The sequence below is a fragment of the Muntiacus reevesi genome, chromosome 19 (genome assembly GCF_963930625.1).
Source record: "Muntiacus reevesi chromosome 19, mMunRee1.1, whole genome shotgun sequence".
NCBI classification, from domain to species: Eukaryota; Metazoa; Chordata; class Mammalia; order Artiodactyla; family Cervidae; genus Muntiacus; species Muntiacus reevesi.
Window position 1 is genome coordinate 17,014,534 of NC_089267.1, and position 12,456 is coordinate 17,026,989.

Here is a 12,456-nt window from a genome sequence, read left to right on the forward strand (position 1 = left end):
CTTAAAAATTAGGGCAGAAATAAATGCAAAAGAAACTAAAGAGACCATAGCAAAAATCAACAAAGCTAAAAGCTGGTTTTTTGAAAAAATAAACAAAATTGACAAACCATTAGCAAGACTCATTAAGAAACAAAGAGAGAAGAACCAAATTAACAAAATAAGAAATGAAAAGGGTGAGATCACAACAGACAACACTGAAATACAAAGGATCATAAGAGACTACTACCAGCAGCTCTATGCCAATAAAATGGACAACTTGGATGAAATGGACAAATTCATAGAAGAGTATAACTTTCCAAAACTGAACCAGGAAGAAATAGAAGATCTTAACAGACCCATCACAAGCAAGGAAATTGAAACTGTAATCAAAAATCTTCCAGCAAACAAAAGCCCAGGACCAGATGGCTTCACAGCTGAATTCTACCAAAAATTTAGAGAAGAGCTAACACCTCTCTTACTCAAACTCTTCCAGAAAATTGCAGAAGAAGGTAAACTTCCAAACTCATTCTATGAGGCCACCATCACCCTAATTCCAAAACCAGACAAAGATGCCAGAAAAAAAGATAACTACAGGCCAATATCACTGATGAACATAGATGCAAAAATCCTTAACAAAATTCTAGCAAACAGAATCCAACAGCATGTTAAAAAAAATCATACACCATGACCAAGTGGGCTTTATCCCAGGAATGCAAGGATTCTTTAATATCCGCAAATCAATCAATGTAATACACCACATTAACCAATTGAAAGATAAAAACCATATGATTATCTCAATAGATGCAGAGAAAGCCTTTGACAAAATTCAACACTCATTCATGATTAAAACTCTCCAGAAAGCAGGAATAGAAGGAACATACCTCAACATAATAAAAGCTATATATGACAAACCCACAGCAAGCATCACCCTCAATGGTGAAAAATTGAAAGCATTTCCCCTGAAATCAGGAACAAGACAAGGGTGCCCACTCTCACCACTACTATTCAACATAGTCTTGGAAGTTTTGGCCACAGGAATCAGAGCAGAAAAAGAAGTAAAAGGAATCCAAATAGGAAAAGAAGAAGTGAAACTCTCGCTGTTTGCAGATGACATGATCCTCTACATAGAAAACCCTAAAGACTCTTCCATAAAATTACTAGAGCTAATCAATGAATATAGTAAAGTTGCAGGATATAAAATTAACACACAGAAATCCCTTGCATTCCTATATACTAACAATGAAAAAACAGAAAGAGAAATAAAGGAAACAATGCCATTCACCATTGCAACAAAAAGAATACAATACTTAGGAGTATATTTACCTAAAGAAACGAAAGACCTATACATAGAAAACTATAAAACACTGATGAAAGAAATCAAAGAGGACACAAACAGATGAAGAAACATACCGTGTTCATGAATTGGAAGAATCAATATTGTCAAAACGGCTATTCTACCCAAAGCAATCTATAGATTCAATGCAATCCCTATCAAGCTACCAACGGTATTTTTTCACAGAACTAGAACAAATAATTTCACAATTTGTATGGAAATACAAAAAACCTCGAATAGCCAAAGTAATCTTGAGAAAGAAGAATGGAACTGGAGGAATCAACCTGCCTGACTTCAGACTCTACTACAAAGCCACAGTCATCAAGACAGTATGGTACTGGCACAAAGACAGAAATATAGATCAATGGAACAGAATAGAAAGCCCAGAGATAAATCCACAAACCTATGGACACCTTATCTTTGACAAAGGAGGCAAGGATATACAATGGAAAAAAAGACAACCTCTTTAACAAGTAGTGCTGGGAAAACTGGTCAACCACTTGTAAAAAAATGAAACTAGAACACTCTCTAACACCATACACAAAAATAAACTCAAAATGGATTAAAGATCTAAATGTAAGACCAGAAACTATAAAACTCCTAGAGGAGAACATAGGCAAAACACTCTCCGACATAAATCTCAGCAGGATCCTCTATGACCCACCTCCCAGAATATTGGAAATAAAAGCAAAACTAAACAAATGGAACCTAATGAAACTTAAAAGCTTCTGCACTACAAAGGAAACTATAAGTAAGGTGAAAAGACAGCCCTCAGATTGGGAGAAAATAATAGCAAATGAAGCAACAGACAAAGGGTTAATCTCAAAAATATACAAGCAACTCCTGAAGCTCAACTCCAGAAAAATAAATGACCCAATCAAAAAATGGGTCAAAGAACTAAACAGATATTTCTCCAAAGAAGACATACAGATGGCTAACAAACACATGAAAAGATGCTCAACATCACTCATTATCAGAGAAATGCAAATCAAAACAACAATGAGGTACCATTACACGCCAGTCAGGATGGCTGCTATCCAAAAGTCTACAAGCAATAAATGCTGGAGAGGGTGTGGAGAAAAGGGAACCCTCTTACACTGTTGGTGGGAATGCAAACTAGTACAGCCACTATGGAAAACAGTGTGGAGAATTTCTTAAAAAACTGGAAATAGAAGTGCCATATGACCCAGCAATACCACTTCTGGGCATACACACTGAGGAAGCCAGATCTGAAAGAGACACGTGCACCCCAATGTTCATCACAGCACTGTTTATAATAGCCAGGACATGGAAGCAACCTAGATGCCCATCAGCAGATGAATGGATAAGGAAGCTGTGGTACATATACACCATGGAATATTACTCAGCCATTAAAAAGAATTCGTTTGAATCAGTTCTAATGAGATGGATGAAACTGGAGTCCATTATACAGAGTGAAGTAAGCCAGAAAGATAAAGAACATTACAGCATACTAACACATATATACGGAATTTAGAAAGATGGTAACGATGGCCCTATATGCAGGGCAGAAGAAGAGACGCAGAAGTACAGAACAGACTTTTGAACTCTGTGGGAGAAGGTGAGGGTGGGATGTTTCGAAAGAACAGCATGTATATTATCTATGGTGAAACAGATCACTAGCCCAGGTGAGATGCATGAGACAAGTGCTCGGGCCTGGTGCACTGGGAGGACCCAGAGGAGTCGGGTGGAGAGGGAGGTGGGAGGGGGGATCGGGATGGGGAATACGTGTAACTCTATGGCTAATTCATGTCAATGTATGACAAAACCCACTGAAATGTTGTGAAGTAATTAGCCTCTAACTAATAAAATAAAATTTAAAAAAATTAAAAAATAAAGATAAACAAAGTTGAAACTGCCTCAGATTGACAAAAACTTTTTTTCAAAAGTTTTATGTTTTCCCCCAAACGGGTTCAATTTAAATGTACATTTTTTTTTCATTTTGGCAAAATCACAATACACACAGAGATTAAACAGAAAATGAAAAATCTACATTTAGATGGAACTAGCTCCCAAAGTCACAGACACTTACAACATAGCTTTGCCTAGTTTTCATTGGAACTAAAGCTTTTTCAACTTCACAGCTTCTAACACTAGTGCAAATTGCTCCAGGGGTTCTTATCGTGAGGCCTGCCATCCTAAAACCACTTACCATTAGTTATTCAGAGTTTCTTTTTGAGAGATGTCTGTTTTTTTAGATAGTCTTTGCTTTAGACAGACACTAAACAGCAATATAATTGTTCATTCTTTCATTAATACTTTCTCTTATTAATTATTTTCTATTGGAGAAACATTGCTTCCCAACATTGTTGTTTTGCAATGTTGTGTTAGTTTCCATTGTACTGCAAAGTGAATTATGTATGCTATATGTTTACACATATCCCCCCTTTTTTGGACTCCTTCATATTTTTTGCAAACATTTTGTGTGACCTCATTCAGTGCTAGGCACAGTGCTGGGAATACAACTATGAAAAAGAATAAAAAACAGCCTCGTATAATTAAGAACCTTTGCTTCCTCATTTCTATTTCATCTCATACATTGAAAAAGAAGCAGTTTTTTCTTTCCCCCCTTCCTTTTCTTTCCTTGTTTCTTTCCATCATCTTTCTCTCTTTTTCTTGTTCATTTTTTTGACTCAGCAAACTTTAGTCACCCCTTAAAGTTATACATGTCAATTACATCTCAATAAAACTGGAAGAAGACAAAAGCAAAAGAAGCAACAATGATGAGGAGTCCACAGTGTATCAGACATTGTCCTAGGCACTGGGTCACCTTCAGGGTAAAAACAAATCCCAGTTTTGATGGAACTTTCGGGTCAGGGGAGACTATAAGTATACAAGCGTGGGCTCACATAAGCATATACTAGACCATCCCTATAAAAGCAGTAAGCAGAGAACTCTGTCAGAGGAGAATGAGGGCTCTAATTTGAGTATGGTGAAGGTCTGCCAGTGAGATATTTAGGCTAAGATTTGAAGAGACAGAACCAGTCTTAGAGAGGAATTAGGAATGAGTAGTCAAGCTTTCCAGGCAGAAGAAAAGGCAGCAGACAAAGCACTGAGGGAGGAAAAAATCTGGCATATTTGAGCATAGTGGCCCCACTTGGATTCTCAGAGGCAAACGTCAGGTGGTAGGGAGATGTATAGGCTCCAACTAGAAACTTAGACTTTATTCTAATAAATATAAAGCTATTTAAGGTGTTCAATCATTTTCATTAATAGTAACATCAAAAATAATAATAACATCAGCTCACATTTTTATAGCACTTGCCACATATTGCAAGACGTGGAAAGGCAATTTACTGCTGGTCCATTTCTTTGAATAATGTACAATCAGAATACTAAACTAAAAAGTAATGGTATGAGAAAGGAGAAAAAATACTTTCCACTTTTTTTTTAATGTTTACCAACACATTGCTTTAACCTTTTTCAGATAGACAAAGCTCACCGCTGGTCACTGGTGTGACTGTGAGGATAATAATTCTAAGTGTGATAGTCTTGTGACCACAGGGACAGTACAAATATGGGAATATAAAGTCAGGCATTACACTTCTCAAATCCCCCTCCACACACACACACACATTCAGGAAGGATTGAAGCACATTGAAGGAGGCTGCTGACTGACTGATCAGAGTTCTCTCTTTTTTTTGTTTTGTTTTCCATTTATTTTTATTCGTTGGAGGCTAATTACTTTACAATATTGTAGTGGTTTTTGCCATACATTGACATGAATCAGTCATGGATTTACATGTGTTCCCTCCCCATCCGGATCCCCCCTCCCGCCTCCCTCTCCATCCCATCCCTCTGGGTCTTCCCAGTGCACCAGCCCCAAGCACTTGTCTCATGCATCCAACCTAGACTGGTGATCTGTTTCACCCTTGATAGTATACTTGTTTCAATGCTGTTCTCTCAGATCATCCCACCCCTGCCTTCTCCCACAGAGCCAAAAGTCTGTTCTGTACTTCTGTGTCTCTTTTTCTGTTTTGTATATAGGGTTATCGTTACCATCTTTCTAAATTCCATATATATGTGTTAGTATGCTGTAATGTTCTTTATCTTTCTGGCTTACTTCACTCTGTATAATGTGTTCCAGTTTCATCCATCTTATTAGAACTGATTCAAACGAATTCTTTTTAATGGCTGAGTACTATTCCATTGTGTATATGTACCATGGCTTTCTTATCCATTCGCCTGCTGATGGGCATCTGGGTTGCTTCCATGTCCTGGCTATTATAAACAGTGCTGCGATGAACATTGGGGTGCACGTGTCTCTTTCAGATCTGGTTTCCTTGGTGTGTATGCCCAGGAGTGGGATTGCTGGGTTATATGGCCAGAGTTGTCTCTTTGCATCAACAGGAAGACAAGTGGCTGCTAAACTCACCTCTTCCAAAATTATTGCACAGGATGTTTGATCCACTTTGTCTTTGGAGGAACCTAGTGTGGAGATAGCCTGTATTTGTTATTGTTGTTTAGTCACTAAATCATGTCTGACTCTTTTGAGACCATGGACAGACTCCTCTGTCCATGGGATTTCCCAGGCAAGAATATTGAAGTGCGTTGCCATTTCTTTCCCCAGGGGATATTCCCAACCCAGGAACTGAACTCAAGTCTCCTGCATTGGCAGGTGATTCTTTACTATTGAGCCACTGGGGAAGCCCATGACAGCCTGTATACTGTACTGTTAATTTTGTCAGATATCAAGAGAAATCAACATTAGAAGAAAGCCAAGAAATCTGGCTTTTCAAGTTTAAAGGAAGAGACTGAACGTTATATAGGTGAGTACAAGTGATAACTGAATACGCCTTAAAAATTCCAGCCAGACTTTCACCTCAGCTATCAATGAGTTCATTGTTTTTATTTTGCAGCAGTGATCCCTATGGAATCACTTTTCTCTGCCTCCAAATACTTCAAAATCTAACCCATTCAAGTAATAATTTAAATGTAGGAAGAACTCTTCTGAACAAGATGCTTAATGGAAATGAAAACAGTAGTTTTTTTTTTTTTTTTTTTAATGTTCTGCCTTTCTTATTATCAAAATAATCTGAAATCAATATAACAACTTCAGACCTGCAGCACATGGTATCATGTTCCAGTTAAACTTTCTGGGACCATTGTAGAAAGGTCATATCATTGAGAGCAGGAATCTTTCACTGAAGCAGTTATCTGGAACTACATTTTCCCTGGCCAACAGAAGTCCAGGTAGCTTAATGAGAAAGGATCTCTCTTCACATCCTGTGGTAGCCATGTGTGTCCTACTGACTGGTAACTTATCCTGAGGAAATAAACCACAAAGTACAAATGGAAACAAAAGGCTAATAGGTTAGCAATGTTTTTTATACATAGACATATATAACTTTCAGCTTAATGAAGTCAAGTATCCACTCTACTTCTCTGATTACATCTAGAAAAGTAAATATTAAATTTAGACTGTATTCTGGCATGTTCATTCACTCAGTCATGTCCAACTCTTTGTGATCCCATGGATGGTAGCCCTCTAGGCTCCTCTGTCCAGGAGATCTCCAGGCAAGAACACTAGAGTAGGTTGCCATAGCCTCCTCCAGGAGAGCTTCCCAACCAGGGATCGAACTCACCTGTCCTGTGGCTCCTACACTGGCAGATGGATTCTTTACCATTGAGCCAGCTGGGAAGCTCTGTATTCTTGGCTATATTCTAAAATGGACTGTCAGTAGATTGGACTTGTAATATTAGATGCATAAACTAAGATTAAAAATATTCAGTATGCATGGGACTAAGAGCAGAGAGAGTCACTCTAGAGGTATCAAAGATTTCGCTATATTTCAATTAAAAACTAAACTTAAACTTCACAGTTAGCAACTGTGTCAGTTGGGGAAAAAGTGTTAAAATGAAAGTCAGGCATTTAGATTCTTACCAGGCTCCACTCTGCAGTGTAGTATTGAGCACATTACATAAGCCCTTTGGATCACATTTTTTAAATACAGGGAGTAAAAATCAAAGTCTTCAGACGCATTGTGTTTAGATATATAATGTTATATATTAGTTTATTTTAAATCAGCTTATTTTCTACTCTACTGGATAAGTGAAAATTTGGCCTCAGTGCGTTTGCTATATTCCCCTCAATGCCTCTAGACATTGACAGTCTCACATAGGTCAAGTCCTGAAGAATGTGTGTATGTTTGTGTGAGTGTGGTGTGGTGTGATTTGGGAGAAGGCATGATATGGAAGTGTATCTTAGTCCATTTGAACTGCTGTAACAAAATGCCATGGGATGGCTGTCTTGTAAACAACAGAAATTTATATTTCACAGCTCTGGAGGCAGGAAAGTCCAAGATCATCTTTCCAGCAGATTTGGAGTCTGGTGAAAACTTGTCTCCTGGTTTATAGACAGCGGTATGCTGACAAGGCAGAAAGGGTATGGGAGCTCTCTGGGCTTTTAATTTTTTTTTAATATATAAGGGCACTGATCCCACTCATGAGTGTTTTCTGCCTTTATGAGTCAATCACCTCCCAAAGGCTCCTCCTCCAAACACTATCACATTGAGGGTTAGAGTCCAACACATGCATCTGGGAGGGACACAGACACTGTCAATCACAGGATTCATCAGAATCTTGATGAAAGCTGGCCTAAAAAAGTTGCCTTGAAATTCTTGTAGATGTGCGTCCCCGTGAGCTAGTCCTCCTTCCTGGCTGTAACACCTCGTTTATTCATATCCATGTGACTGTCTCTAGTCTAAAGGCTGTTGGCCATTTCCATGCTCTTCAAGGATAGATGAAATCACTGCTCTGTCTCAGGCCACAGTGAGCCAGTGAGCCCTAGGAACTCCCCTCTACAGGCCTTTTTCCCACTGAGGTCTCATCGCTTACTGGGCTTTACCCAGGTACTCATTGCTATCAGCAACCTCAGATCCACTGTCATTTGACCCCTCTTGGAGCTTGATCCAGGGGCAGAGCATAGGAAACTCCCTCAAATCCACCAAAATGTGTGCCTCCTGATGTCCCTCCCTTCCCCAAAGGGTAAAATGTTGCCTGGGTAGATATGAAGCTCTGCTCTTACGCATGATATTTCCCCCCTAATTCTTACTTATTTTCTGAGCTAGTTCCATTCCTACTGAGCTAGTGAAGCAGACCCATTGAAAGACTCTCGTTTCCCTTTCCTTTCTGCTACTGTGTGCCGTTCCTGAGGCAAAGAGCACGCAATGGCCAAGCGTGAAGAAAATATGAGCCATCTCTAAGGACGCTTATATTCTGAATTCAGTGTGAACAGTTTCTTTGTACTAGATCTGGAGGCACTGATGGTAGAATTTCTGATAAAGGGCAAAAGCTGTTAAAATAACCCAATGGCACTATTTTTTAAAAATGCACATAGTAAACTCTGCTATCCCATATAATTAGCAAATGAGGTATGCTACTTAAGTTTGTGTGTTCAGCCACTCAGCCGTGTCTGACTCTTTGTGACCCCATGGACTATAGCCCACCAAGCTCCTCTGTCTTTGGAGCTTTTCAGACAAGAATACTAGAATGGGTTGCCATTTCCTCCTCCAGGGGATCTTCCTGAACCAGGGATCAAAACTTCGTCTCTTGTGTCTCCTGCATTGGCAGGACGATTCTTTGCCACTTGTGCCATTTAAGTACAGAGTTTTATTAATCTAGAGTTCACATAACCTGCATACTATATGGCTCTCTAATTTTCATAAAGTAGATATAATACAGACACAATAAATATTGATTATGCTAAATTCTCATTTTTTTAGTCATTCAGAGTAAATGCAGAATTATTTATGGTTTTAATAACTATAACTAACAAACATATGGAGGTATTAGTTAAAGTTAAGTTCAGGCAGAATAACAGAAAGTTTGTTCTATAAATAAATAGAGTAACTCCAAGAGCCACAAAATATGTAGTGTGAGATGTGAGCAATTTGGTTGAGACAGAACTCTATAATTGAATGAATCCATTGTGCATTGCTTGGCATTTTAACTCAAATAAAGCAAGTTAGCCAACTTAAAATCCTTTTTTCAAGGAAATGCAGACACAAATCTGTAAGAAATGACTGAAAATGTAACCAATCTGAATAGAAACGGACTTATTCACTGTAAGGAAATAAATGTTACACCCAGAAGCAAAAGTGGAAGCGGAAGCTTAAGCTGATAGACTCTTTTGTATTGTTGTTTAGTTGCTAAGTTGTGTCTGACTCTTTTGTGACCCCATGAACTGTAGTCTGCCAGGCACTTCTGTCCATGGGATTTTTCAGGCAAGAATACTGCAGTGGGTGGTTACCATTTCCTTCTCCTGAGGATCTTCCCAACCCAGGGATCAAACCTGCATCTCCTGCACTGGCAGGTGGATTCTTTACCACTGTGCCACCAGGAAAACCCATAAACACTCTAGATAAGTTGAATTTAGTTTCACAGACTCTAAACAAACATTCAAAATGTTTGATTTATAACTGTACTAATTAACACGAAATCTATAAATTGATAACAGTTGATTTACTATTTGATTATTCTGTGAAGAACCAAGTGCTCTGTTGGCTGCACTCAACCAATCGAAACTTTTATTAAACTACTACAGGTGTAAACACTGGTAGGCAGCACAGATACAGACTCTTAGGACAAAATCGCTTCCTTACAGAATTTAAAGCTAATTCAAGAAATAAATAAATAGTGGCTTATAAAATAGTGTTTAGTCATATTTTAATTTAACAAATAGTTCTTGACTAATTTATTTCAGGCACTGGGCTGAGTGCTGGACTTGAGTAACTTCCTCTCCTACAATATAGAACCACTGTCCTACTGAAAGAGGTAATTTAGAAGGTAGTTATAATACATATGCTTAGATAAGGCTCAAAGTTCTATGAGAGATCCAGGAGAGGTACTGTGGACTCCATAAAGAAAGCACTTCTAGCTGAGACCCGGAGAAAGCATATATAGAAGATATCCAAATTAAAAGAATGTAGAGCATGGGAGTTTAAAAGAGAAAGAGACACTTAATCATTATAAGAAATGTATTTAACCTGATTAGAGATTTATAATGTCTGAAAGAACGTTTTTATGAGGGAGAATAGCAGTGTAAGGAGGAAGAATAGATTATAACCAAATTGAAATCTGTAGTAGTTAGAACAATGCCCCCCAAAATATCTATCACTTCACTCCCAGAACACAGAAATGTGTTAAATTGCAAGCAAAAAGGCTTTGTTAATATAACCAATTTATTGACCTTAAAGTAAAAAGATTCTCTGAGGTTATCTGGGTGAGCCTGACCTAATCACATGAATCCTTAAAGGCTGAGAATTGTGACTGGATGAAGAAAGAGGGGGAAGTCAGAAAAATTCAATTCACGAGAAGACCTCAATCCCCTATGGTTGGTTTTGAAGGGGTCAAAAAGCAAGGCATATGGCTACAGAAGTTAAGGGCAGGATAGAGTGACAGAGAGCAAGGAGCAGGCACCTCAGTCCTGCAACCCCAAGGAACCGACGGAGACCAACAACCTGAATGAGCTTGGAAATTGAGCCTGGAAGACAGCCCAAGGTGACTGGTGTCTTGATTTCAATCTCGTGAAATCCAGAGCAAAGAAACTAATCGAGCTAACCTGGAATTTGTAACTACAGAACTATGAAATAAATTTGCATTATTTTCAAAACACTGATATAAAGTTAGAGAGGCAGTAGAGGCTAAACTTTTTAGGTCCACTTATGTCCACCAGGCTATTATAGAAGTTAGCTGCAAAGCATACGTAACAGTGAGTTTTACATGAAAAGTAAATTTTACAGCAATGGGAAAAGTAGACACTAGAAAGTAAGATTCTCTGTTGTTGTTGTTTAGTCACTATGCCATGTCCCACTCTTTGCAACACCATGGGCTGTAGCCTGCCAGGCTCCTCTGTCCATGGGATTTCCCAAGCAGGAATGTTGAAGTGAGTTGCCATTTCCTTCTCCAGGAGATCTTCCCAACCCAGGGATCAAACCCATGTCTCCTACACTGATAGGTGAATTGTTTACCACTGAGCCACCAGAGAAGCCCCCATTTTAACAATTCTTAAGATTCTCTATTACATTGTAATCTCTGTGAAGGTAGGAATTATTGATTGACAATGCTAGAACTCTATTCCCTAGAACAGTTCCAGTATTTAACCAGCACTCTAAAAATATTTGTTTTTGAACAAATCATACTCTGCAACGTTAGAAAGGATCAGTAATTCTTGGTCAAATTTTGCAAAACTGCAATTATGGACATACTTGGGGAAAAGTGGTCAAGGTCTTCAACTTCACTCACTATTCTATACCTACTTTTTTTTTTCACTTTCACTGAAAGAATATTCAGGTAAGAAAATAAAAATCAGTTCTCAAAGTAGCACTAAGGTGACAGTAAGTGCTGAGAATGAACCTATTATCCTGTAGAAGGTGAGGATAAGAAAGATACGGTGAGGACTTGACTTGACAGGAGACCCATCTAGAATCAGGAGTAATTATCTTCTGAAGCTCTCCTGGTGGCTGTTTTTCCTCTGTATTCCTTCCTCATCATAGCTACATGTTCTGGATTTCTCACTCATTAATGAGGTAGAAATGAAGCTACATTTCCAAATTAATCATTAGAGTAAACCATTCCACATAGGTATCATCAAATGCCTTTGGGGAAAGAAAACTAAAATCAAAACCCAATGGAAAAAACCATTCTGAATTACTAGTGTGGGTCTTAGCATTAAGACAAATTAAGTTTTTGGAAAATTACGTTTGTCTTCTGTATTTTTCATGTTTTTAATTCTAGTCATTGTTTGAACTGTAATTTTCCCAAAAGAGAAGATGAAGCTAATCATCATGCATCTGTGCAAACATAGTTCAATATTTTGCACATAATTACTATTCAATAAACAACGCTGTCTCTCCCATTTATTTGGAAAAGCAAAAAACTGAAAACTAGGAAAAGATCTCTCAAAAGCTAACAACTGTCTTATAGTAATCTTCGTTTAAAAGCTTCATTGCCTATACTCAAAGACAGATAACAAAGGCAGTTCATTCTTTTGATCTTTAGACAATTACTGAGTGCTTAAACAAACTGGAAAATTCTTAAAGTGATGAAAATATCAGACCACTTTTCATGTCTCCTGAGACACCTGTTTGCAGGTCAAGAAAAACAGTTAGAACAGGAAACAACAG